Source organism: Astatotilapia calliptera, chromosome 3, assembly GCF_964374335.1.
Source record: "Astatotilapia calliptera chromosome 3, fAstCal68.1, whole genome shotgun sequence".
Classification (NCBI taxonomy): domain Eukaryota; kingdom Metazoa; phylum Chordata; class Actinopteri; order Cichliformes; family Cichlidae; genus Astatotilapia; species Astatotilapia calliptera.
In genome coordinates, this window is record NC_137424.1 from 22709005 (window position 1) to 22730914 (window position 21910).

General features: G+C 58.2%; 9 non-coding genes and 2 pseudogenes across 9 annotated transcripts; all 11 read right to left on the minus strand.

Moving 5' to 3' along the window:
• Positions 1-168: 168 nt before the first annotated feature.
• LOC145426671 (5S ribosomal RNA) lies at positions 169-287 on the minus strand. The gene has a single exon (XR_013907382.1). It is a non-coding gene; the product is annotated as a 5S ribosomal RNA (ribosomal RNA).
• Positions 288-3117: 2830 nt separating this feature from the next.
• Positions 3118-3236, minus strand: LOC145427545 (5S ribosomal RNA). Its single transcript, XR_013908087.1, has one exon. It is a non-coding gene; the product is annotated as a 5S ribosomal RNA (ribosomal RNA).
• A 1174-nt stretch (positions 3237-4410) lies between these two features.
• On the minus strand, positions 4411-4529 carry LOC145427546 (5S ribosomal RNA). The gene has a single exon (XR_013908088.1). It is a non-coding gene; the product is annotated as a 5S ribosomal RNA (ribosomal RNA).
• A 2790-nt stretch (positions 4530-7319) lies between these two features.
• On the minus strand, positions 7320-7438 carry LOC145427302 (5S ribosomal RNA; annotated as a pseudogene).
• A 1374-nt stretch (positions 7439-8812) lies between these two features.
• On the minus strand, positions 8813-8931 carry LOC145427106 (5S ribosomal RNA). The gene has a single exon (XR_013907830.1). It is a non-coding gene; the product is annotated as a 5S ribosomal RNA (ribosomal RNA).
• Positions 8932-9636: 705 nt separating this feature from the next.
• LOC145427369 (5S ribosomal RNA) lies at positions 9637-9755 on the minus strand (annotated as a pseudogene).
• Positions 9756-11837: 2082 nt separating this feature from the next.
• Positions 11838-11956, minus strand: LOC145426880 (5S ribosomal RNA). The gene has a single exon (XR_013907601.1). It is a non-coding gene; the product is annotated as a 5S ribosomal RNA (ribosomal RNA).
• Positions 11957-14629: 2673 nt separating this feature from the next.
• LOC145427547 (5S ribosomal RNA) lies at positions 14630-14748 on the minus strand. The gene has a single exon (XR_013908089.1). It is a non-coding gene; the product is annotated as a 5S ribosomal RNA (ribosomal RNA).
• Positions 14749-16124: 1376 nt separating this feature from the next.
• Positions 16125-16243, minus strand: LOC145426672 (5S ribosomal RNA). Its single transcript, XR_013907383.1, has one exon. It is a non-coding gene; the product is annotated as a 5S ribosomal RNA (ribosomal RNA).
• Positions 16244-19073: 2830 nt separating this feature from the next.
• Positions 19074-19192, minus strand: LOC145427548 (5S ribosomal RNA). The gene has a single exon (XR_013908090.1). It is a non-coding gene; the product is annotated as a 5S ribosomal RNA (ribosomal RNA).
• A 1174-nt stretch (positions 19193-20366) lies between these two features.
• On the minus strand, positions 20367-20485 carry LOC145427549 (5S ribosomal RNA). The gene has a single exon (XR_013908091.1). It is a non-coding gene; the product is annotated as a 5S ribosomal RNA (ribosomal RNA).
• Between the last annotated feature and the right edge of the window lie 1425 nt (positions 20486-21910).

Below are 21910 nucleotides of genomic sequence, written 5' to 3' on the forward strand. Positions count from 1 at the left end.
TCACTCAGGCCCTGGTGTGGTGTAGGTGGCATCAGCTAGCAGCACAAGACATTGGAAAAGAGCCAAAATCAATGTCGTTAATGTGCCCTCATTAATGGGCAGCTGCTTTTGGTCTTTTAATACACCCCTTCTCTGGATCAAAAGCGGTTCAATGACATGAAAAAGAAAGGCTTACAGCACCAGGTATTCCCAGGTAGTCTCCCATCCAAGTACTAACCAAGCCCAGCCCTGCTTAGCTTCCGAGATCAGACGAGGTCGGGCATGCTCAGGGTGGTATGGCCGTAAGCTGCTGGCCCCAGCACAATGTCTCAATTTATGGATTCAACTGATTAGGTGGCAAGTACCTGAAGTTACGAAGACAATCCTTTAACCATACCTGCATGTTTGCATAATACCCTAACCCAAAGGCTCAGTTTAGCATTTATCTAACAGCACAGGCCCTGGATTGTTGAAGATGGCCTCAGGAACCAGCACAGGGCCTGGTGTGTTGTACATGGCCACAGCTAGCAGCACAGGGCCTGGTTTGGTGAAGATGGCCTCGGCCAGAAGCGCAGGGCCTGGTGTGATGTGAGTGGCCTGAGCAAGAGCCACAGGCCCTGGTGTGGTGTAAGTGGCCTCAGCCAGAAGCCACAGGCACTGGTGTGGTGTAAGTGGCCTCAGCCAGCAGCCACAGGCCCTGGTGTGGTGTAAGTGGCCTCAGCCAGCAGCCACAGGCCCTGGTGTGGTGTAAGTGGCCACAGCCAGCAGCCACAGGCCCTGGTGTGGTGTAAGTGGCCTCAGCCAGCAGCCACAGGCCCTGGTGTGGTGTAAGTGGCCTCAGCCAGAGCCACAGGCCCTGGTGTAGTGTAAGTGGCCTCAGCCAGTGCCACAGGCCCTGGTGTGGTGTAAGTGGCCTGAGCAAAAGCCACAGACCCTGGTGTGGTGTAATTGGCCTCAATTGCAACTAATGCCCTGTTGTGGTGTATGTGGCCTCAGCCAGCAGCCACAGGCCCTGGTGTGGTGTAAGTGGCCTCAGCCAGTGCCACAGGCCCTGGTGTGGTGTAAGGGGCCTCAATAGCAACTAATGCCCTGGTGTGGTGTAAGTGGCCTCAGCCAGCAGCCACAGGCACTGGTGTGGTGTAAGTGGCCTCAGCCAGCAGCCACAGGCCCTGGTGTGGTGTAAGTGGCCTCAGCCAGCAGCCACAGGCCCTGGTGTGGTGTAAGTGGCCTGAGCCAGCAGCCACAGGCCCTGGTGTGGTGTAAGTGGCCTCAGCCAGAAGCCACAGGCACTGGTGTGGTGTAAGTGCCCTCAGCCAGCAGCCACAGGCACTGGTGTGGTGTAAGTGACCTCAGCCAGTGCCACAGGCCCTGGTGTGGTGTAAGTGGCCTGAGCAAGAGCCAAAGACCCTGGTGTGGTGTAATTGGCCTCAATAGCAACTTATGCCCTGGTGTGGTGTAAGTGGCCTCAGCCAGCAGCCACAGGCCCTGGTGTGGTGTAAGTGGCCTCAATAGCAACTAATGCCCTGGTGTGGTGTAAGTGGCCTCAGCCAGCAGCCACAGGCCCTGGTGTGGTGTAAGTGGCCTCAGCCAGCAGCCACAGGCCCTGGTGTGGTGTAAGTGGCCTGAGCAAGAGCCACAGACCCTGGTGTGGTGTAATTGGCCTCAATAGCAACTAATGCCCTGTTGTGGTGTATGTGGCCTCAGCCAGCAGCCACAGGCCCTGGTGTGGTGTAAGTGGCCTCAGCCAGTGCCACAGGCCCTGGTGTGGTGTAAGGGGCCTCAATAGCAACTAATGCCCTGGTGTGGTGTAAGTGGCCTCAGCCAGCAGCCACAGGCACTGGTGTGGTGTAAGTGGCCTCAGCCAGCAGCCACAGGCCCTGGTGTGGTGTAAGTGGCCTCAGCCAGCAGCCACAGGCCCTGGTGTGGTGTAAGTGGCCTGAGCCAGCAGCCACAGGCCCTGGTGTGGTGTAAGTGGCCTCAGCCAGAAGCCACAGGCACTGGTGTGGTGTAAGTGCCCTCAGCCAGCAGCCACAGGCCCTGGTGTGGTGTAAGTGACCTCAGCCAGCAGCCACAGGCCCTGGTGTTGTGTAAGTGGCCTCAGCCAGCAGCCACAGGCCCTGGTGTGGTGTAAGTGGCCTCAGCCAGTGCCACAGGCCCTGGTGTGGTGTAAGTGGCCTGAGCAAGAGTCACAGACCCTGGTGTGGTGTAATTGGCCTCAATAGCAACTAATGCCCTGGTGTGGTGTAGGTGGCCTCAGCCAGCAGCCACAGGCCCTGGTGTGGTGTAAGTGGCCTCAGCCAGTGCCACAGGCCCTGGTGTGGTGTAAGTGGCCTGAGCAAGAGCCACAGGCCCTGGTGTGGTGTAAGTGGCCTCAGCCAGCAGCCACAGGCCTTGGTGTGGTGTAAGTGGCCTGAGCAAGAGCCACAGGCCCTGGTGTGGTGTAAGTGGCCTCAGCCAGAAGCCACAGGCACTGGTGTGGTGTAAGTGCCCTCAGCCAGCAGCCACAGGCCCTGGTGTGGTGTAAGTGACCTCAGCCAGCAGCCACAGGCCCTGGTGTGGTGTAAGTGGCCTCAGCCAGCAGCCACAGGCCCTGGTGTGGTGTAAGTGGCCTCAGCCAGTGCCACAGGCCCTGGTGTGGTGTAAGTGGCCTGAGCAAGAGTCACAGACCCTGGTGTGGTGTAATTGGCCTCAATAGCAACTAATGCCCTGGTGTGGTGTAGGTGGCCTCAGCCAGCAGCCACAGGCCCTGGTGTGGTGTAAGTGGCCTCAGCCAGTGCCACAGGCCCTGGTGTGGTGTAAGTGGCCTGAGCAAGAGCCACAGACCCTGGTGTGGTGTAATTGGCCTCAATAGCAACTAATGCCCTGGTGTGGTGTAAGTGGCCTCAGCCAGCAGCCACAGGCCCTGGTGTGGTGTAAGTGGCCTCAGCCAGCAGCCACAGGCCCTGATGTGGTGTAAGTGGCCCCAGCCGGTCACTCAGGCCCTGGTGTGGTGTCGGTGGCATCAGCTAGCAGCACAAGACATTGGAAAACAGCCAAAAGCAATGTCGTTAATGTGCCCTCATTAATGGGCAGCTGCTTTTGGTCTTTTAATACACCCCTTCTCTGGATCAAAAGCGGTTCAATGACATGAAAATGAAAGGCTTACAGCACCAGGTATTCCCAGGTAGTCTCCCATCCAAGTACTAACCAAGCCCAGCCCTGCTTAGCTTCCGAGATCAGACGAGGTCGGGCGTGCTCAGGGTGGTATGGCCGTAAGCTGCTGGCCCCAGCACAATGTCTCAATTTATGGATTCAACTGATTAGGTGGCAAGTACCTGAAGTTACGAAGACAATCCTTTAACCATACCTGCATGTTTGCATAATACCCTAACCCAAAGGCTCAGTTTAGCATTTATCTAACAGCACAGGCCATGGATTGTTGAAGATGGCCTCAGGAACCAGCACAGGGCCTGGTGTGTTGTACATGGCCACAGCTAGCAGCACAGGGCCTGGTTTGGTGAAGATGGCCTCGGCCAGAAGCGCAGGGCCTGGTGTGATGTGAGTGGCCTGAGCAAGAGCCACAGGCCCTGGTGTGGTGTAAGTGGCCTCAGCCAGAAGCCACAGGCACTGGTGTGGTGTAAGTGGCCTCAGCCAGCAGCCACAGGCCCTGGTGTGGTGTAAGTGGCCTCAGCCAGAGCCACAGGCCCTGGTGTGGTGTAAGTGGCCTCAGCCAGTGCCACAGGCCCTGGTGTGGTGTAAGTGGCCTGAGCAAGAGCCAAAGACCCTGGTGTGGTGTAATTGGCCTCAATAGCAACTTATGCCCTGGTGTGGTGTAAGTGGCCTCAGCCAGCAGCCACAGGCCCTGGTGTGGTGTAAGTGGCCTCAGCCAGCAGCCACAGGCCCTGGTGTGGTGTAAGTGGCCTGAGCAAGAGCCACAGGCCCTGGTGTGGTGTAAGTGGCCTCAGCCAGAAGCCACAGGCACTGGTGTGGTGTAAGGGGCCTCAATAGCAACTAATGCCCTGGTGTGGTGTAAGTGACCTCAGCCAGCAGCCACAGGCCCTGGTGTGGTGTAAGTGGCCTCAGCCAGCAGCCACAGGCCCTGGTGTGGTGTAAGTGGCCTCAGCCAGTGCCACAGACCCTGGTGTGGTGTAATTGGCCTCAATAGCAACTAATGCCCTGGTGTGGTGTAAGTGGCCTCAGCCAGCAGCCACAGGCCCTGGTGTGGTGTAAGTGGCCTCAGCCAGCAGCCACAGGCCCTGATGTGGTGTAAGTGGCCCCAGCCGGTCACTCAGGCCCTGGTGTGGTGTAGGTGGCATCAGCTAGCAGCACAAGACATTGGAAAACAGCCAAAAGCAATGTCGTTAATGTGCCCTCATTAATGGGCAGCTGCTTTTGGTCTTTTAATACACCCCTTCTCTGGATCAAAAGCGGTTCAATGACATGAAAATGAAAGGCTTACAGCACCAGGTATTCCCAGGTAGTCTCCCATCCAAGTACTAACCAAGCCCAGCCCTGCTTAGCTTCCGAGATCAGACGAGGTCGGGCGTGCTCAGGGTGGTATGGCCGTAAGCTGCTGGCCCCAGCACAATGTCTCAATTTATGGATTCAACTGATTAGGTGGCAAGTACCTGAAGTTACGAAGACAATCCTTTAACCATACCTGCATGTTTGCATAATACCCTAACCCAAAGGCTCAGTTTAGCATTTATCTAACAGCACAGGCCCTGGATTGTTGAAGATGGCCTCAGGAACCAGCACAGGGCCTGGTGTGTTGTACATGGCCACAGCTAGCAGCACAGGGCCTGGTGTGATGTGAGTGGCCTGAGCCAGAAGCCACAGGCACTGGTGTGGTGTAAGTGGCCTCAGCCAGCAGCCACAGGCCCTGGTGTGGTGTAAGTGGCCTCAGCCAGCAGCCACAGGCCCTGGTGTGGTGTAAGTGGCCTCAGCCAGCAGCCACAGGCCCTGGTGTGGTGTAAGTGGCCTCAGCCAGAGCCACAGGTCCTGGTGTGGTGTAAGTGGCCTCAGCCAGTGCCACAGGCCCTGGTGTGGTGTAAGTGGCCTGAGCAAGAGCCACAGACCCTGGTGTGGTGTAATTGGCCTCAATAGCAACTAATGCCCTGGTGTGGTGTAGGTGGCCTCAGCCAGCAGCCACAGGCCCTGGTGTGGTGTAAGTGGCCTCAATAGCAACTAATGCCCTGGTGTGGTGTAAGTGGCCTCAGCCAGCAGCCACAGGCCCTGGTGTGGTGTAAGTGACCTCAGCCAGAGCCACAGGTCCTGGTGTGGTGTAAGTGGCCTCAGCCAGAGCCACAGGTCCTGGTGTGGTGTAAGTGGCCTCAGCCAGTGCCACAGGCCCTGGTGTGGTGTAAGTGGCCTCAGCCAGCAGCCACAGGCCCTGGTGTGGTGTAAGTGGCCTCAGCCAGCAGCCACAGGCCCTGGTGTGGTGTAAGTGGCCTCAGCCAGCAGCCACAGGCCCTGGTGTGGTGTAAGTGGCCTCAGCCAGCAGCCACAGGCCCTGGTGTGGTGTAAGTGGCCTCAGCCAGAGCCACAGGTCCTGGTGTGGTGTAAGTGGCCTCAGCCAGTGCCACAGGCCCTGGTGTGGTGTAAGTGGCCTGAGCAAGAGCCACAGACCCTGGTGTGGTGTAATTGGCCTCAATAGCAACTAAGGCCCTGGTGTGGTGTAGGTGGCCTCAGCCAGTAGCCACAGGCACCTGGTGTGGTGTAAGGGGCCTCAATAGCAACTAATGCCCTGGTGTGGTGTAAGTGGCCTCAGCCAGCAGCCACAGGCACTGGTGTGGTGTAAGTGCCCTCAGCCAGCAGCCACAGGCCCTGGTGTGGTGTAAGTGGCCTCAGCCAGCAGCCACAGGCCCTGGTGTGGTGTAAGTGGCCTCAGCCAGCAGCACAGGCCCTGGTGTGGTGTAAGTGGCCTGAGCAAGAGCCACAGGCCCTGGTGTGGTGTAAGTGGCCTCAGCCAGAAGCCACAGGCACTGGTGTGGTGTAAGTGCCCTCAGCCAGCAGCCACAGGCCCTGGTGTGGTGTAAGTGACCTCAGCCAGCAGCCACAGGCCCTGGTGTGGTGTAAGTGGCCTCAGCCAGCAGCCACAGGCCCTGGTGTGGTGTAAGTGGCCTCAGCCAGTGCCACAGGCCCTGGTGTGGTGTAAGTGGCCTGAGCAAGAGTCACAGACCCTGGTGTGGTGTAATTGGCCTCAATAGCAACTAATGCCCTGGTGTGGTGTAGGTGGCCTCAGCCAGCAGCCACAGGCCCTGGTGCGGTGTAAGTGGCCTCAGCCAGTGCCACAGGCCCTGGTGTGGTGTAAGTGGCCTGAGCAAGAGCCACCGACCCTGGTGTGGTGTAATTGGCCTCAATAGCAACTAATGCCCTGGTCTGGTGTAGGTGGCCTCAGCCAGCAGCCACAGGCCCTGGTGTGGTGTAAGTGGCCTCAGCCAGTGCCACAGGCCCTGGTGTGGTGTAAGGGGCCTCAATAGCAACTAATGCCCTGGTGTGGTGTAAGTGGCCTCAGCCAACAGCCACAGGCACTGGTGTGGTGTAAGTGCCCTCAGCCAGCAGCCATAGGCCCTGGTGTGGTGTAAGTGGCCTCAGCCAGCAGCCACAGGCCCTGGTGTGGTGTAAGTGGCCTGAGCAAGAGCCACAGGCACTGGTGTGGTGTAAGTGCCCTCAGCCAGCAGCCACAGGCCCTGGTGTGGTGTAAGTGGCCTCAGCCAGCAGCCACAGGCCCTGGTGTGGTGTAAGTGGCCTCAGCCAGCAGCCACAGGCCATGGTGTGGTGTAAGTGGCCTCAGCCAGCAGCCACAGGCCCTGGTGTGGTGTAAGTGGCCTCAGCCAGTGCCACAGGCCCTGGTGTGGTGTAAGTGGCCTGAGCAAGAGTCACAGACCCTGGTGTGGTGTAATTGGCCTCAATAGCAACTAATGCCCTGGTGTGGTGTAGGTGGCCTCAGCCAGCAGCCACAGGCCCTGGTGTGGTGTAAGTGGCCTCAGCCAGCAGCCCCAGGCCCTGGTGTGGTGTAAGTGGCCTGAGCAAGAGCCACAGACCCTGGTGTGGTGTAATTGGCCTCAATAGCAACTAATGCCCTGGTGTGGTGTAAGTGGCCTCAGCCCGCAGCCACAGGCCCTGGTGTGGTGTAAGTGGCCTCATCCAGCAGCCACAGGCCCTGATGTGGTGTAAGTGGCCCCAGCCGGTCACTCAGGCCCTGGTGTGGTGTAGGTGGCATCAGCTAGCAGCACAAGACATTGGAAAACAGCCAAAAGCAATGTCGTTAATGTGCCCTCATTAATGGGCAGCTGCTTTTGGTCTTTTAATACACCCCTTCTCTGGATCAAAAGCGGTTCAATGACATGAAAATGAAAGGCTTATAGCACCAGGTATTCCCAGGCAGTCTCCCATCCAAGTACTAACCAAGCCCAGCCCTGCTTAGCTTCCGAGATTAGACGAGGTCGGGCGTGCTCAGGGTGGTATGGCCGTAAGCTGCTGGCCCCAGCACAATGTCTCAATTTATGGATTCAACTGATTAGGTGGCAAGTACCTGAAGTTACGAAGACAATCCTTTAACCATACCTGCATGTTTGCATAATACCCTAACCCAAAGGCTCAGTTTAGCATTTATCTAACAGCACAGGCCCTGGATTGTTGAAGATGGCCTCAGGAACCAGCACAGGGCCTGGTGTGTTGTACATGGCCACAGCAAGAAGCACAGGGCCTGGTTTGGTGAAGATGGCCTCGGCGAGAAGCGCAGGGCCTGGTGTGATGTGACTGGCCTGAGCAAGAGCCACAGGCCCTGGTGTGGTGTAAGTGGCCTCAGCCAGAAGCCACAGGCACTGGTGTGGTGTAAGTGGCCTCAGCCAGCAGCCACAGGCCCTGGTGTGGTGTAAGTGGCCTCAGCCAGCAGCCACAGGCCCTGGTGTGGTGTAAGTGGCCTCAGCCAGCAGCCACAGGCCCTGGTGTGGTGTAAGTGGCCTCAGCCAGCAGCCACAGGCCCTGGTGTGGTGTAAGTGGCCTCAGCCAGAGCCACAGGCCCTGGTATAGTGTAAGTGGCCTCAACCAGTGCCACAGGCCCTGGTGGGGTGTAAGTGGCCTGAGCAAGAGCCACAGACCCTGGTGTGGTGTAAGTGGCCTCAATAGCAACTAATGCCCTGGTGTGGTGTAAGTGGCCTCAGCCAGCAGCCACAGGCACTGGTGTGGTGTAAGTGCCCTCAGCCAGCAGCCACAGGCCCTGGTGTGGTGTAAGTGACCTCAGCCAGCAGCCACAGGCCCTGGTGTGGTGTAAGTGGCCTCAGCCAGCAGCCACAGGCCCTGGTGTGGTGTAAGTGGCCTCAGCCAGTGCCACAGGCCCTGGTGTGGTGTAAGTGGCCTGAGCAAGAGTCACAGACCCTGGTGTGGTGTAATTGGCCTCAATAGCAACTAATGCCCTGGTGTGGTGTAGGTGGCCTCAGCCAGCAGCCACAGGCCCTGGTGTGGTGTAAGTGGCCTCAGCCAGTGCCACAGGCCCTGGTGTGGTGTAAGTGGCCTGAGCAAGAGCCACAGGCCCTGGTGTGGTGTAAGTGGCCTCAGCCAGAAGCCACAGGCACTGGTGTGGTGTAAGTGCCCTCAGCCAGCAGCCACAGGCCCTGGTGTGGTGTAAGTGGCCTCAGCCAGCAGCCACAGGCCCTGATGTGGTGTAAGTGGCCCCAGCCGGTCACTCAGGCCCTGGTGTGGTGTAGGCGGCATCAGCTAGCAGCACAAGACATTGGAAAAGAGCCAAAAGCAATGTCGTTAATGTGCCCTCATTAATGGGCAGCTGCTTTTGGTCTTTTAATACACCCCTTCTCTGGATCAAAAGCGGTTCAATGACATGAAAATGAAAGGCTTACAGCACCAGGTATTCCCAGGTAGTCTCCCATCCAAATACTAACCAAGCCCAGCCCTGCTTAGCTTCCGAGATCAGACGAGGTCGGGCATGCTCAGGGTGGTATGGCCGTAAGCTGCTGGCCCCAGCACAATGTCTCAATTTATGGATTCAACTGATTAGGTGGCAAGTACCTGAAGTTACGAAGACAATCCTTTAACCATACCTGCATGTTTGCATAATACCCTAACCCAAAGGCTCAGTTTAGCATTTATCTAACAGCACAGGCCCTGGATTGTTGAAGATGGCCTCAGGAACCAGCACAGGGCCTGGTGTGTTGTACATGGCCACAGCTAGCAGCACAGGGCCTGGTTTGGTGAAGATGGCCTCGGCCAGAAGCGCAGGGCCTGGTGTGATGTGAGTGGCCTGAGCAAGAGCCACAGGCCCTGGTGTGGTGCAAGTGGCCTCAGCCAGAAGCCACAGGCACTGGTGTGGTGTAAGTGGCCTCAGCCAGCAGCCACAGGCCCTGGTGTGGTGTAGGTGGCCTCAGCCAGCAGCCACAGGCCCTGGTGTGGTGTAAGTGCCCTCAGCCAGCAGCCACAGGCCCTGGTGTGGTGTAAGTGGCCTCAGCCAGCAGCCACAGGCCCTGATGTGGTGTAAGTGGCCTCAGCCGGTCACTCAGGCCCTGGTGTGGTGTAGGTGGCATCAGCTAGCAGCACAAGACATTGGAAAACAGCCAAAAGCAATGTCGTTAATGTGCCCTCATTAATGGGCAGCTGCTTTTGGTCTTTTAATACACCCCTTCTCTGGATCAAAAGCGGTTCAATGACATGAAAATGAAAGACTTATAGCACCAGGTATTCCCAGGCAGTCTCCCATCCAAGTACTAACCAAGCCCAGCCCTGCTTAGCTTCCGAGATTAGACGAGGTCGGGCGTGCTCAGGGTGGTATGGCCGTAAGCTGCTGGCCCCAGCACAATGTCTCAATTTATGGATTCAAGAGATTAGGTGGCAAGTACCTGAAGTTACGAAGACAATCCTTTAACCATACCTGCATGTTTGCATAATACCCTAACCCAAAGGCTCAGTTTAGCATTTATCTAACAGCACAGGCCCTGGATTGTTGAAGATGGCCTCAGGAACCAGCACAGGGCCTGGTGTGTTGTACATGGCCACAGCAAGAAGCACAGGGCCTGGTTTGGTGAAGATGGCCTCGGCGAGAAGCGCAGGGCCTGGTGTGATGTGACTGGCCTGAGCAAGAGCCACAGGCCCTGGTGTGGTGTAAGTGGCCTCAGCCAGAAGCCACAGGCACTGGTGTGGTGTAAGTGGCCTCAGCCAGCAGCCACAGGCCCTGGTGTGGTGTAAGTGGCCTCAGCCAGCAGCCACAGGCCCTGGTGTGGTGTAAGTGGCCTCAGCCAGCAGCCACAGGCCCTGGTGTGGTGTAAGTGGCCTCAGCCAGCAGCCACAGGCCCTGGTGTGGTGTAAGTGGCCTCAGCCAGCAGCCACAGGCCCTGGTGTGGTGTAAGTGGCCTCAGCCAGAGCCACAGGCCCTGGTATAGTGTAAGTGGCCTCAACCAGTGCCACAGGCCCTGGTGGGGTGTAAGTGGCCTGAGCAAGAGCCACAGACCCTGGTGTGGTGTAATTGGCCTCAATAGCAACTAATGCCCTGGTGTGGTGTAGGTGGCCTCAGCCAGCAGCCACAGGCCCTGGTGTGGTGTAAGTGGCCTCAGCCAGTGCCACAGGCCCCGGTGTTGTATAAGGGGCCTCAATAGCAACTAATGCCCTGGTGTGGTGTAGGTGGCCTCAGCCAGCAGCCACAGGCCCTGGTGTGGTGTAAGTGGCCTCAGCCAGTGCCAAAGGCCCTGATGTGGTGTAAGTGGCCTCAATAGCAACTAATGCCCTGGTGTGGTGTAAGTGGCCTCAGCCAGCAGCCACAGGCACTGGTGTGGTGTAAGTGGCCTCAGCCAGCAGCCACAGGCCCTGGTGTGGTGTAGTGGCCTCAGCCAGCAGCCACAGGCCCTGGTGTGGTGTAAGTGGCCTGAGCCAGCAGCCACAGGCCCTGGTGTGGTGTATGTGGCCTCAGCCAGAAGCCACAGGCACTGGTGTGGTGTAAGTGCCCTCAGCCAGCAGCCACAGGCCCTGGTGTGGTGTAAGTGACCTCAGCCAGCAGCCACAGGCCCTGGTGTGGTGTAAGTGGCCTCAGCCAGCAGCCACAGGCCCTGGTGTGGTGTAAGTGGCCTCAGCCAGTGCCACAGGCCCTGGTGTGGTGTAAGTGGCCTGAGCAAGAGTCACAGACCCTGGTGTGGTGTAATTGGCCTCAATAGCAACTAATGCCCTGGTGTGGTGTAGGTGGCCTCAGCCAGCAGCCACAGGCCCTGGTGTGGTGTAAGTGGCCTCAGCCAGTGCCACAGGCCCTGGTGTGGTGTAAGTGGCCTGAGCAAGAGCCACAGGCCCTGGTGTGGTGTAAGTGGCCTCAGCCAGCAGCCACAGGCCCTGGTGTGGTGTAAGTGGCCTGAGCAAGAGCCACAGGCCCTGGTGTAGTGTAAGTGGCCTCAGCCAGAAGCCACAGGCACTGGTGTGGTGTAAGTGCCCTCAGCCAGCAGCCACAGGCCCTGGTGTGGTGTAAGTGACCTCAGCCAGCAGCCACAGGCCCTGGTGTGGTGTAAGTGGCCTCAGCCAGCAGCCACAGGCCCTGGTGTGGTGTAAGTGGCCTCAGCCAGTGCCACAGGCCCTGGTGTGGTGTAAGTGGCCTGAGCAAGAGTCACAGACCCTGGTGTGGTGTAATTGGCCTCAATAGCAACTAATGCCCTGGTGTGGTGTAGGTGGCCTCAGCCTGCAGCCACAGGCCCTGATGTGGTGTAAGTGGCCCCAGCCGGTCACTCAGGCCCTGGTGTGGTGTAGGTGGCATCAGCTAGCAGCACAAGACATTGGAAAAGAGCCAAAATCAATGTCGTTAATGTGCCCTCATTAATGGGCAGCTGCTTTTGGTCTTTTAATACACCCCTTCTCTGGATCAAAAGCGGTTCAATGACATGAAAATGAAAGGCTTACAGCACCAGGTATTCCCAGGTAGTCTCCCATCCAAGTACTAACCAAGCCCAGCCCTGTTTAGCTTCCGAGATCAGACGAGGTCGGGCATGCTCAGGGTGGTATGGCCGTAAGCTGCTGGCCCCAGCACAATGTCTCAATTTATGGATTCAACTGATTAGGTGGCAAGTACCTGAAGTTACGAAGACAATCCTTTAACCATACCTGCATGTTTGCATAATACCCTAACCCAAAGGCTCAGTTTAGCATTTATCTAACAGCACAGGCCCTGGATTGTTGAAGATGGCCTCAGGAACCAGCACAGGGCCTGGTGTGTTGTACATGGCCACAGCTAGCAGCACAGGGCCTGGTTTGGTGAAGATGGCCTCGGCCAGAAGCGCAGGGCCTGGTGTGATGTGAGTGGCCTGAGCAAGAGCCACAGACCCTGGTGTGGTGTAAGTGGCCTCAGCCAGAAGCCACAGGCACTGGTGTGGTGTAAGTGGCCTCAGCCAGCAGCCACAGGACCTGGTGTGGTGTAAGTGGCCTCAGCCAGCAGCCACAGGCCCTGGTGTGGTGTAAGTGGCCTCAGCCAGCAGCCACAGGCCCTGGTGTGGTGTAAGTGGCCTCAGCCAGCAGCCACAGGCCCTGGTGTGGTGTAAGTGGCCTCAGCCAGAGCCACAGGCCCTGGTGTAGTGTAAGTGGCCTCAGCCAGTGCCACAGGCCCTGGTGTGGTGTAAGTGGCCTGAGCAAGAGCCACAGACCCTGGTGTGGTGTAATTGGCCTCAATAGCAACTAATGCCCTGTTGTGGTGTATGTGGCCTCAGCCAGCAGCCACAGGCCCTGGTGTGGTGTAAGTGGCCTCAGCCAGTGCCACAGGCCCTGGTGTGGTGTAAGGGGCCTCAATAGCAACTAATGCCCTGGTGTGGTGTAAGTGGCCTCAGCCAGCAGCCACAGGCACTGGTGTGGTGTAAGTGGCCTCAGCCAGCAGCCACAGGCCCTGGTGTGGTGTAAGTGGCCTCAGCCAGCAGCCACAGGCCCTGGTGTGGTGTAAGTGGCCTGAGCCAGCAGCCACAGGCCCTGGTGTGGTGTAAGTGGCCTCAGCCAGAAGCCACAGGCACTGGTGTGGTGTAAGTGCCCTCAGCCAGCAGCCACAGGCCCTGGTGTGGTGTAAGTGACCTCAGCCAGCAGCCACAGGCCCTGGTGTGGTGTAAGTGGCCTCAGCCAGCAGCCACAGGCCCTGGTGTGGTGTAAGTGGCCTCAGCCAGTGCCACAGGCCCTGGTGTGGTGTAAGTGGCCTGAGCAAGAGTCACAGACCCTGGTGTGGTGTAATTGGCCTCAATAGCAACTAATGCCCTGGTGTGGTGTAGGTGGCCTCAGCCAGCAGCCACAGGCCCTGGTGTGGTGTAAGTGGCCTCAGCCAGTGCCACAGGCCCTGGTGTGGTGTAAGTGGCCTGAGCAAGAGCCACAGGCCCTGGTGTGGTGTAAGTGGCCTCAGCCAGCAGCCACAGGCCTTGGTGTGGTGTAAGTGGCCTGAGCAAGAGCCACAGGCCCTGGTGTGGTGTAAGTGGCCTCAGCCAGAAGCCACAGGCACTGGTGTGGTGTAAGTGCCCTCAGCCAGCAGCCACAGGCCCTGGTGTGGTGTAAGTGACCTCAGCCAGCAGCCACAGGCCCTGGTGTGGTGTAAGTGGCCTCAGCCAGCAGCCACAGGCCCTGGTGTGGTGTAAGTGGCCTCAGCCAGTGCCACAGGCCCTGGTGTGGTGTAAGTGGCCTGAGCAAGAGCCACAGACCCTGGTGTGGTGTAATTGGCCTCAATAGCAACTAATGCCCTGGTGTGGTGTAAGTGGCCTCAGCCAGCAGCCACAGGCCCTGGTGTGGTGTAAGTGGCCTCAGCCAGCAGCCACAGGCCCTGGTGTGGTGTAAGTGGCCTCAGCCAGCAGCCACAGGCCCTGGTGTGGTGTAAGTGGCCTCAGCCAGAGCCACAGGCCCTGGTGTGGTGTAAGTGGCCTCAGCCAGTGCCACAGGCCCTGGTGTGGTGTAAGTGGCCTGAGCAAGAGCCAAAGACCCTGGTGTGGTGTAATTGGCCTCAATAGCAACTTATGCCCTGGTGTGGTGTAAGTGGCCTCAGCCAGCAGCCACAGGCCCTGGTGTGGTGTAAGTGGCCTCAATAGCAACTAATGCCCTGGTGTGGTGTAAGTGGCCTCAGCCAGCAGCCACAGGCCCTGGTGTGGTGTAAGTGGCCTCAGCCAGCAGCCACAGGCCCTGGTGTGGTGTAAGTGGCCTGAGCAAGAGCCACAGGCCCTGGTGTGGTGTAAGTGGCCTCAGCCAGAAGCCACAGGCACTGGTGTGGTGTAAGGGGCCTCAATAGCAACTAATGCCCTGGTGTGGTGTAAGTGACCTCAGCCAGCAGCCACAGGCCCTGGTGTGGTGTAAGTGGCCTCAGCCAGCAGCCACAGGCCCTGGTGTGGTGTAAGTGGCCTCAGCCAGTGCCACAGACCCTGGTGTGGTGTAATTGGCCTCAATAGCAACTAATGCCCTGGTGTGGTGTAAGTGGCCTCAGCCAGCAGCCACAGGCCCTGGTGTGGTGTAAGTGGCCTCAGCCAGCAGCCACAGGCCCTGATGTGGTGTAAGTGGCCCCAGCCGGTCACTCAGGCCCTGGTGTGGTGTAGGTGGCATCAGCTAGCAGCACAAGACATTGGAAAAGAGCCAAAATCAATGTCGTTAATGTGCCCTCATTAATGGGCAGCTGCTTTTGGTCTTTTAATACACCCCTTCTCTGGATCAAAAGCGGTTCAATGACATGAAAATGAAAGGCTTACAGCACCAGGTATTCCCAGGTAGTCTCCCATCCAAGTACTAACCAAGCCCAGCCCTGCTTAGCTTCCGAGATCAGACGAGGTCGGGCGTGCTCAGGGTGGTATGGCCGTAAGCTGCTGGCCCCAGCACAATGTCTCAATTTATGGATTCAACTGATTAGGTGGCAAGTACCTGAAGTTACGAAGACAATCCTTTAACCATACCTGCATGTTTGCATAATACCCTAACCCAAAGGCTCAGTTTAGCATTTATCTAACAGCACAGGCCCTGGATTGTTGAAGATGGCCTCAGGAACCAGCACAGGGCCTGGTGTGTTGTACATGGCCACAGCTAGCAGCACAGGGCCTGGTGTGATGTGAGTGGCCTCGGCCAGAAGCCACAGGCACTGGTGTGGTGTAAGTGGCCTCAGCCAGCAGCCACAGGCCCTGGTGTGGTGTAAGTGGCCTCAGCCAGCAGCCACAGGCCCTGGTGTGGTGTAAGTGGCCTGAGCCAGCAGCCACAGGCCCTGGTGTGGTGTAAGTGGCCTCAGCCAGAAGCCACAGGCACTGGTGTGGTGTAAGTGCCCTCAGCCAGCAGCCACAGGCCCTGGTGTGGTGTAAGTGACCTCAGCCAGCAGCCACAGGCCCTGGTGTGGTGTAAGTGGCCTCAGCCAGCAGCCACAGGCCCTGGTGTGGTGTAAGTGGCCTCAGCCAGTGCCACAGGCCCTGGTGTGGTGTAAGTGGCCTGAGCAAGAGTCACAGACCCTGGTGTGGTGTAATTGGCCTCAATAGCAACTAATGCCCTGGTGTGGTGTAGGTGGCCTCAGCCAGCAGCCACAGGCCCTGGTGTGGTTTAAGTGGCCTCAGCCAGTGCCACAGGCCCTGGTGTGGTGTAAGTGGCCTGAGCAAGAGCCACAGGCCCTGGTGTGGTGTAAGTGGCCTCAGCCAGCAGCCACAGGCCCTGGTGTGGTGTAAGTGGCCTGAGCAAGAGCCACAGGCTCTGGTGTGGTGTAAGTGGCCTCAGCCAGAAGCCACAGGCACTGGTGTGGTGTAAGTGCCCTCAGCCAGCAGCCACAGGCCCTGGTGTGGTGTAAGTGACCTCAGCCAGCAGCCACAGGCCCTGGTGTGGTGTAAGTGGCCTCAGCCAGCAGCCACAGGCCCTGGTGTGGTGTAAGTGGCCTCAGCCAGTGCCACAGGCCCTGGTGTGGTGTAAGTGGCCTGAGCAAGAGTCACAGACCCTGGTGTGGTGTAATTGGCCTCAATAGCAACTAATGCCCTGGTGTGGTGTAGGTGGCCTCAGCCAGCAGCCACAGGCCCTGATGTGGTGTAAGTGGCCCCAGCCTGTCACTCAGGCCCTGGTGTGGTGTAGGTGGCATCAGCTAGCAGCACAAGACATTGGAAAAGAGCCAAAATCAATGTCGTTAATGTGCCCTCATTAATGGGCAGCTGCTTTTGGTCTTTTAATACACCCCTTCTCTGGATCAAAAGCGGTTCAATGACATGAAAAAGAAAGGCTTACAGCACCAGGTATTCCCAGGTAGTCTCCCATCCAAGTACTAACCAAGCCCAGCCCTGCTTAGCTTCCGAGATCAGACGAGGTCGGGCATGCTCAGGGTGGTATGGCCGTAAGCTGCTGGCCCCAGCACAATGTCTCAATTTATGGATTCAACTGATTAGGTGGCAAGTACCTGAAGTTACGAAGACAATCCTTTAACCATACCTGCATGTTTGCATAATACCCTAACCCAAAGGCTCAGTTTAGCATTTATCTAACAGCACAGGCCCTGGATTGTTGAAGATGGCCTCAGGAACCAGCACAGGGCCTGGTGTGTTGTACATGGCCACAGCTAGCAGCACAGGGCCTGGTTTGGTGAAGATGGCCTCGGCCAGAAGCGCAGGGCCTGGTGTGATGTGAGTGGCCTGAGCAAGAGCCACAGGCCCTGGTGTGGTGTAAGTGGCCTCAGCCAGAAGCCACAGGCACTGGTGTGGTGTAAGTGGCCTCAGCCAGCAGCCACAGGCCCTGGTGTGGTGTAAGTGGCCTCAGCCAGCAGCCACAGGCCCTGGTGTGGTGTAAGTGGCCACAGCCAGCAGCCACAGGCCCTGGTGTGGTGTAAGTGGCCTCAGCCAGCAGCCACAGGCCCTGGTGTGGTGTAAGTGGCCTCAGCCAGAGCCACAGGCCCTGGTGTAGTGTAAGTGGCCTCAGCCAGTGCCACAGGCCCTGGTGTGGTGTAAGTGGCCTGAGCAAAAGCCACAGACCCTGGTGTGGTGTAATTGGCCTCAATTGCAACTAATGCCCTGTTGTGGTGTATGTGGCCTCAGCCAGCAGCCACAGGCCCTGGTGTGGTGTAAGTGGCCTCAGCCAGTGCCACAGGCCCTGGTGTGGTGTAAGGGGCCTCAATAGCAACTAATGCCCTGGTGTGGTGTAAGTGGCCTCAGCCAGCAGCCACAGGCACTGGTGTGGTGTAAGTGGCCTCAGCCAGCAGCCACAGGCCCTGGTGTGGTGTAAGTGGCCTCAGCCAGCAGCCACAGGCCCTGGTGTGGTGTAAGTGGCCTGAGCCAGCAGCCACAGGCCCTGGTGTGGTGTAAGTGGCCTCAGCCAGAAGCCACAGGCACTGGTGTGGTGTAAGTGCCCTCAGCCAGCAGCCACAGGCACTGGTGTGGTGTAAGTGACCTCAGCCAGTGCCACAGGCCCTGGTGTGGTGTAAGTGGCCTGAGCAAGAGCCAAAGACCCTGGTGTGGTGTAATTGGCCTCAATAGCAACTTATGCCCTGGTGTGGTGTAAGTGGCCTCAGCCAGCAGCCACAGGCCCTGGTGTGGTGTAAGTGGCCTCAATAGCAACTAATGCCCTGGTGTGGTGTAAGTGGCCTCAGCCAGCAGCCACAGGCCCTGGTGTGGTGTAAGTGGCCTCAGCCAGCAGCCACAGGCCCTGGTGTGGTGTAAGTGGCCTGAGCAAGAGCCACAGACCCTGGTGTGGTGTAATTGGCCTCAATAGCAACTAATGCCCTGTTGTGGTGTATGTGGCCTCAGCCAGCAGCCACAGGCCCTGGTGTGGTGTAAGTGGCCTCAGCCAGTGCCACAGGCCCTGGTGTGGTGTAAGGGGCCTCAATAGCAACTAATGCCCTGGTGTGGTGTAAGTGGCCTCAGCCAGCAGCCACAGGCACTGGTGTGGTGTAAGTGGCCTCAGCCAGCAGCCACAGGCCCTGGTGTGGTGTAAGTGGCCTCAGCCAGCAGCCACAGGCCCTGGTGTGGTGTAAGTGGCCTGAGCCAGCAGCCACAGGCCCTGGTGTGGTGTAAGTGGCCTCAGCCAGAAGCCACAGGCACTGGTGTGGTGTAAGTGCCCTCAGCCAGCAGCCACAGGCCCTGGTGTGGTGTAAGTGACCTCAGCCAGCAGCCACAGGCCCTGGTGTTGTGTAAGTGGCCTCAGCCAGCAGCCACAGGCCCTGGTGTGGTGTAAGTGGCCTCAGCCAGTGCCACAGGCCCTGGTGTGGTGTAAGTGGCCTGAGCAAGAGTCACAGACCCTGGTGTGGTGTAATTGGCCTCAATAGCAACTAATGCCCTGGTGTGGTGTAGGTGGCCTCAGCCAGCAGCCACAGGCCCTGGTGTGGTGTAAGTGGCCTCAGCCAGTGCCACAGGCCCTGGTGTGGTGTAAGTGGCCTGAGCAAGAGCCACAGGCCCTGGTGTGGTGTAAGTGGCCTCAGCCAGCAGCCACAGGCCTTGGTGTGGTGTAAGTGGCCTGAGCAAGAGCCACAGGCCCTGGTGTGGTGTAAGTGGCCTCAGCCAGAAGCCACAGGCACTGGTGTGGTGTAAGTGCCCTCAGCCAGCAGCCACAGGCCCTGGTGTGGTGTAAGTGACCTCAGCCAGCAGCCACAGGCCCTGGTGTGGTGTAAGTGGCCTCAGCCAGCAGCCACAGGCCCTGGTGTGGTGTAAGTGGCCTCAGCCAGTGCCACAGGCCCTGGTGTGGTGTAAGTGGCCTGAGCAAGAGTCACAGACCCTGGTGTGGTGTAATTGGCCTCAATAGCAACTAATGCCCTGGTGTGGTGTAGGTGGCCTCAGCCAGCAGCCACAGGCCCTGGTGTGGTGTAAGTGGCCTCAGCCAGTGCCACAGGCCCTGGTGTGGTGTAAGTGGCCTGAGCAAGAGCCACAGACCCTGGTGTGGTGTAATTGGCCTCAATAGCAACTAATGCCCTGGTGTGGTGTAAGTGGCCTCAGCCAGCAGCCACAGGCCCTGGTGTGGTGTAAGTGGCCTCAGCCAGCAGCCACAGGCCCTGATGTGGTGTAAGTGGCCCCAGCCGGTCACTCAGGCCCTGGTGTGGTGTCGGTGGCATCAGCTAGCAGCACAAGACATTGGAAAACAGCCAAAAGCAATGTCGTTAATGTGCCCTCATTAATGGGCAGCTGCTTTTGGTCTTTTAATACACCCCTTCTCTGGATCAAAAGCGGTTCAATGACATGAAAATGAAAGGCTTACAGCACCAGGTATTCCCAGGTAGTCTCCCATCCAAGTACTAACCAAGCCCAGCCCTGCTTAGCTTCCGAGATCAGACGAGGTCGGGCGTGCTCAGGGTGGTATGGCCGTAAGCTGCTGGCCCCAGCACAATGTCTCAATTTATGGATTCAACTGATTAGGTGGCAAGTACCTGAAGTTACGAAGACAATCCTTTAACCATACCTGCATGTTTGCATAATACCCTAACCCAAAGGCTCAGTTTAGCATTTATCTAACAGCACAGGCCATGGATTGTTGAAGATGGCCTCAGGAACCAGCACAGGGCCTGGTGTGTTGTACATGGCCACAGCTAGCAGCACAGGGCCTGGTTTGGTGAAGATGGCCTCGGCCAGAAGCGCAGGGCCTGGTGTGATGTGAGTGGCCTGAGCAAGAGCCACAGGCCCTGGTGTGGTGTAAGTGGCCTCAGCCAGAAGCCACAGGCACTGGTGTGGTGTAAGTGGCCTCAGCCAGCAGCCACAGGCCCTGGTGTGGTGTAAGTGGCCTCAGCCAGAGCCACAGGCCCTGGTGTGGTGTAAGTGGCCTCAGCCAGTGCCACAGGCCCTGGTGTGGTGTAAGTGGCCTGAGCAAGAGCCAAAGACCCTGGTGTGGTGTAATTGGCCTCAATAGCAACTTATGCCCTGGTGTGGTGTAAGTGGCCTCAGCCAGCAGCCACAGGCCCTGGTGTGGTGTAAGTGGCCTCAGCCAGCAGCCACAGGCCCTGGTGTGGTGTAAGTGGCCTGAGCAAGAGCCACAGGCCCTGGTGTGGTGTAAGTGGCCTCAGCCAGAAGCCACAGGCACTGGTGTGGTGTAAGGGGCCTCAATAGCAACTAATGCCCTGGTGTGGTGTAAGTGACCTCAGCCAGCAGCCACAGGCCCTGGTGTGGTGTAAGTGGCCTCAGCCAGCAGCCACAGGCCCTGGTGTGGTGTAAGTGGCCTCAGCCAGTGCCACAGACCCTGGTGTGGTGTAATTGGCCTCAATAGCAACTAATGCCCTGGTGTGGTGTAAGTGGCCTCAGCCAGCAGCCACAGGCCCTGGTGTGGTGTAAGTGGCCTCAGCCAGCAGCCACAGGCCCTGATGTGGTGTAAGTGGCCCCAGCCGGTCACTCAGGCCCTGGTGTGGTGTAGGTGGCATCAGCTAGCAGCACAAGACATTGGAAAACAGCCAAAAGCAATGTCGTTAATGTGCCCTCATTAATGGGCAGCTGCTTTTGGTCTTTTAATACACCCCTTCTCTGGATCAAAAGCGGTTCAATGACATGAAAATGAAAGGCTTACAGCACCAGGTATTCCCAGGTAGTCTCCCATCCAAGTACTAACCAAGCCCAGCCCTGCTTAGCTTCCGAGATCAGACGAGGTCGGGCGTGCTCAGGGTGGTATGGCCGTAAGCTGCTGGCCCCAGCACAATGTCTCAATTTATGGATTCAACTGATTAGGTGGCAAGTACCTGAAGTTACGAAGACAATCCTTTAACCATACCTGCATGTTTGCATAATACCCTAACCCAAAGGCTCAGTTTAGCATTTATCTAACAGCACAGGCCCTGGATTGTTGAAGATGGCCTCAGGAACCAGCACAGGGCCTGGTGTGTTGTACATGGCCACAGCTAGCAGCACAGGGCCTGGTGTGATGTGAGTGGCCTGAGCCAGAAGCCACAGGCACTGGTGTGGTGTAAGTGGCCTCAGCCAGCAGCCACAGGCCCTGGTGTGGTGTAAGTGGCCTCAGCCAGCAGCCACAGGCCCTGGTGTGGTGTAAGTGGCCTCAGCCAGCAGCCACAGGCCCTGGTGTGGTGTAAGTGGCCTCAGCCAGAGCCACAGGTCCTGGTGTGGTGTAAGTGGCCTCAGCCAGTGCCACAGGCCCTGGTGTGGTGTAAGTGGCCTGAGCAAGAGCCACAGACCCTGGTGTGGTGTAATTGGCCTCAATAGCAACTAATGCCCTGGTGTGGTGTAGGTGGCCTCAGCCAGCAGCCACAGGCCCTGGTGTGGTGTAAGTGGCCTCAATAGCAACTAATGCCCTGGTGTGGTGTAAGTGGCCTCAGCCAGCAGCCACAGGCCCTGGTGTGGTGTAAGTGACCTCAGCCAGAGCCACAGGTCCTGGTGTGGTGTAAGTGGCCTCAGCCAGAGCCACAGGTCCTGGTGTGGTGTAAGTGGCCTCAGCCAGTGCCACAGGCCCTGGTGTGGTGTAAGTGGCCTCAGCCAGCAGCCACAGGCCCTGGTGTGGTGTAAGTGGCCTCAGCCAGCAGCCACAGGCCCTGGTGTGGTGTAAGTGGCCTCAGCCAGCAGCCACAGGCCCTGGTGTGGTGTAAGTGGCCTCAGCCAGCAGCCACAGGCCCTGGTGTGGTGTAAGTGGCCTCAGCCAGAGCCACAGGTCCTGGTGTGGTGTAAGTGGCCTCAGCCAGTGCCACAGGCCCTGGTGTGGTGTAAGTGGCCTGAGCAAGAGCCACAGACCCTGGTGTGGTGTAATTGGCCTCAATAGCAACTAAGGCCCTGGTGTGGTGTAGGTGGCCTCAGCCAGTAGCCACAGGCACCTGGTGTGGTGTAAGGGGCCTCAATAGCAACTAATGCCCTGGTGTGGTGTAAGTGGCCTCAGCCAGCAGCCACAGGCACTGGTGTGGTGTAAGTGCCCTCAGCCAGCAGCCACAGGCCCTGGTGTGGTGTAAGTGGCCTCAGCCAGCAGCCACAGGCCCTGGTGTGGTGTAAGTGGCCTCAGCCAGCAGCACAGGCCCTGGTGTGGTGTAAGTGGCCTGAGCAAGAGCCACAGGCCCTGGTGTGGTGTAAGTGGCCTCAGCCAGAAGCCACAGGCACTGGTGTGGTGT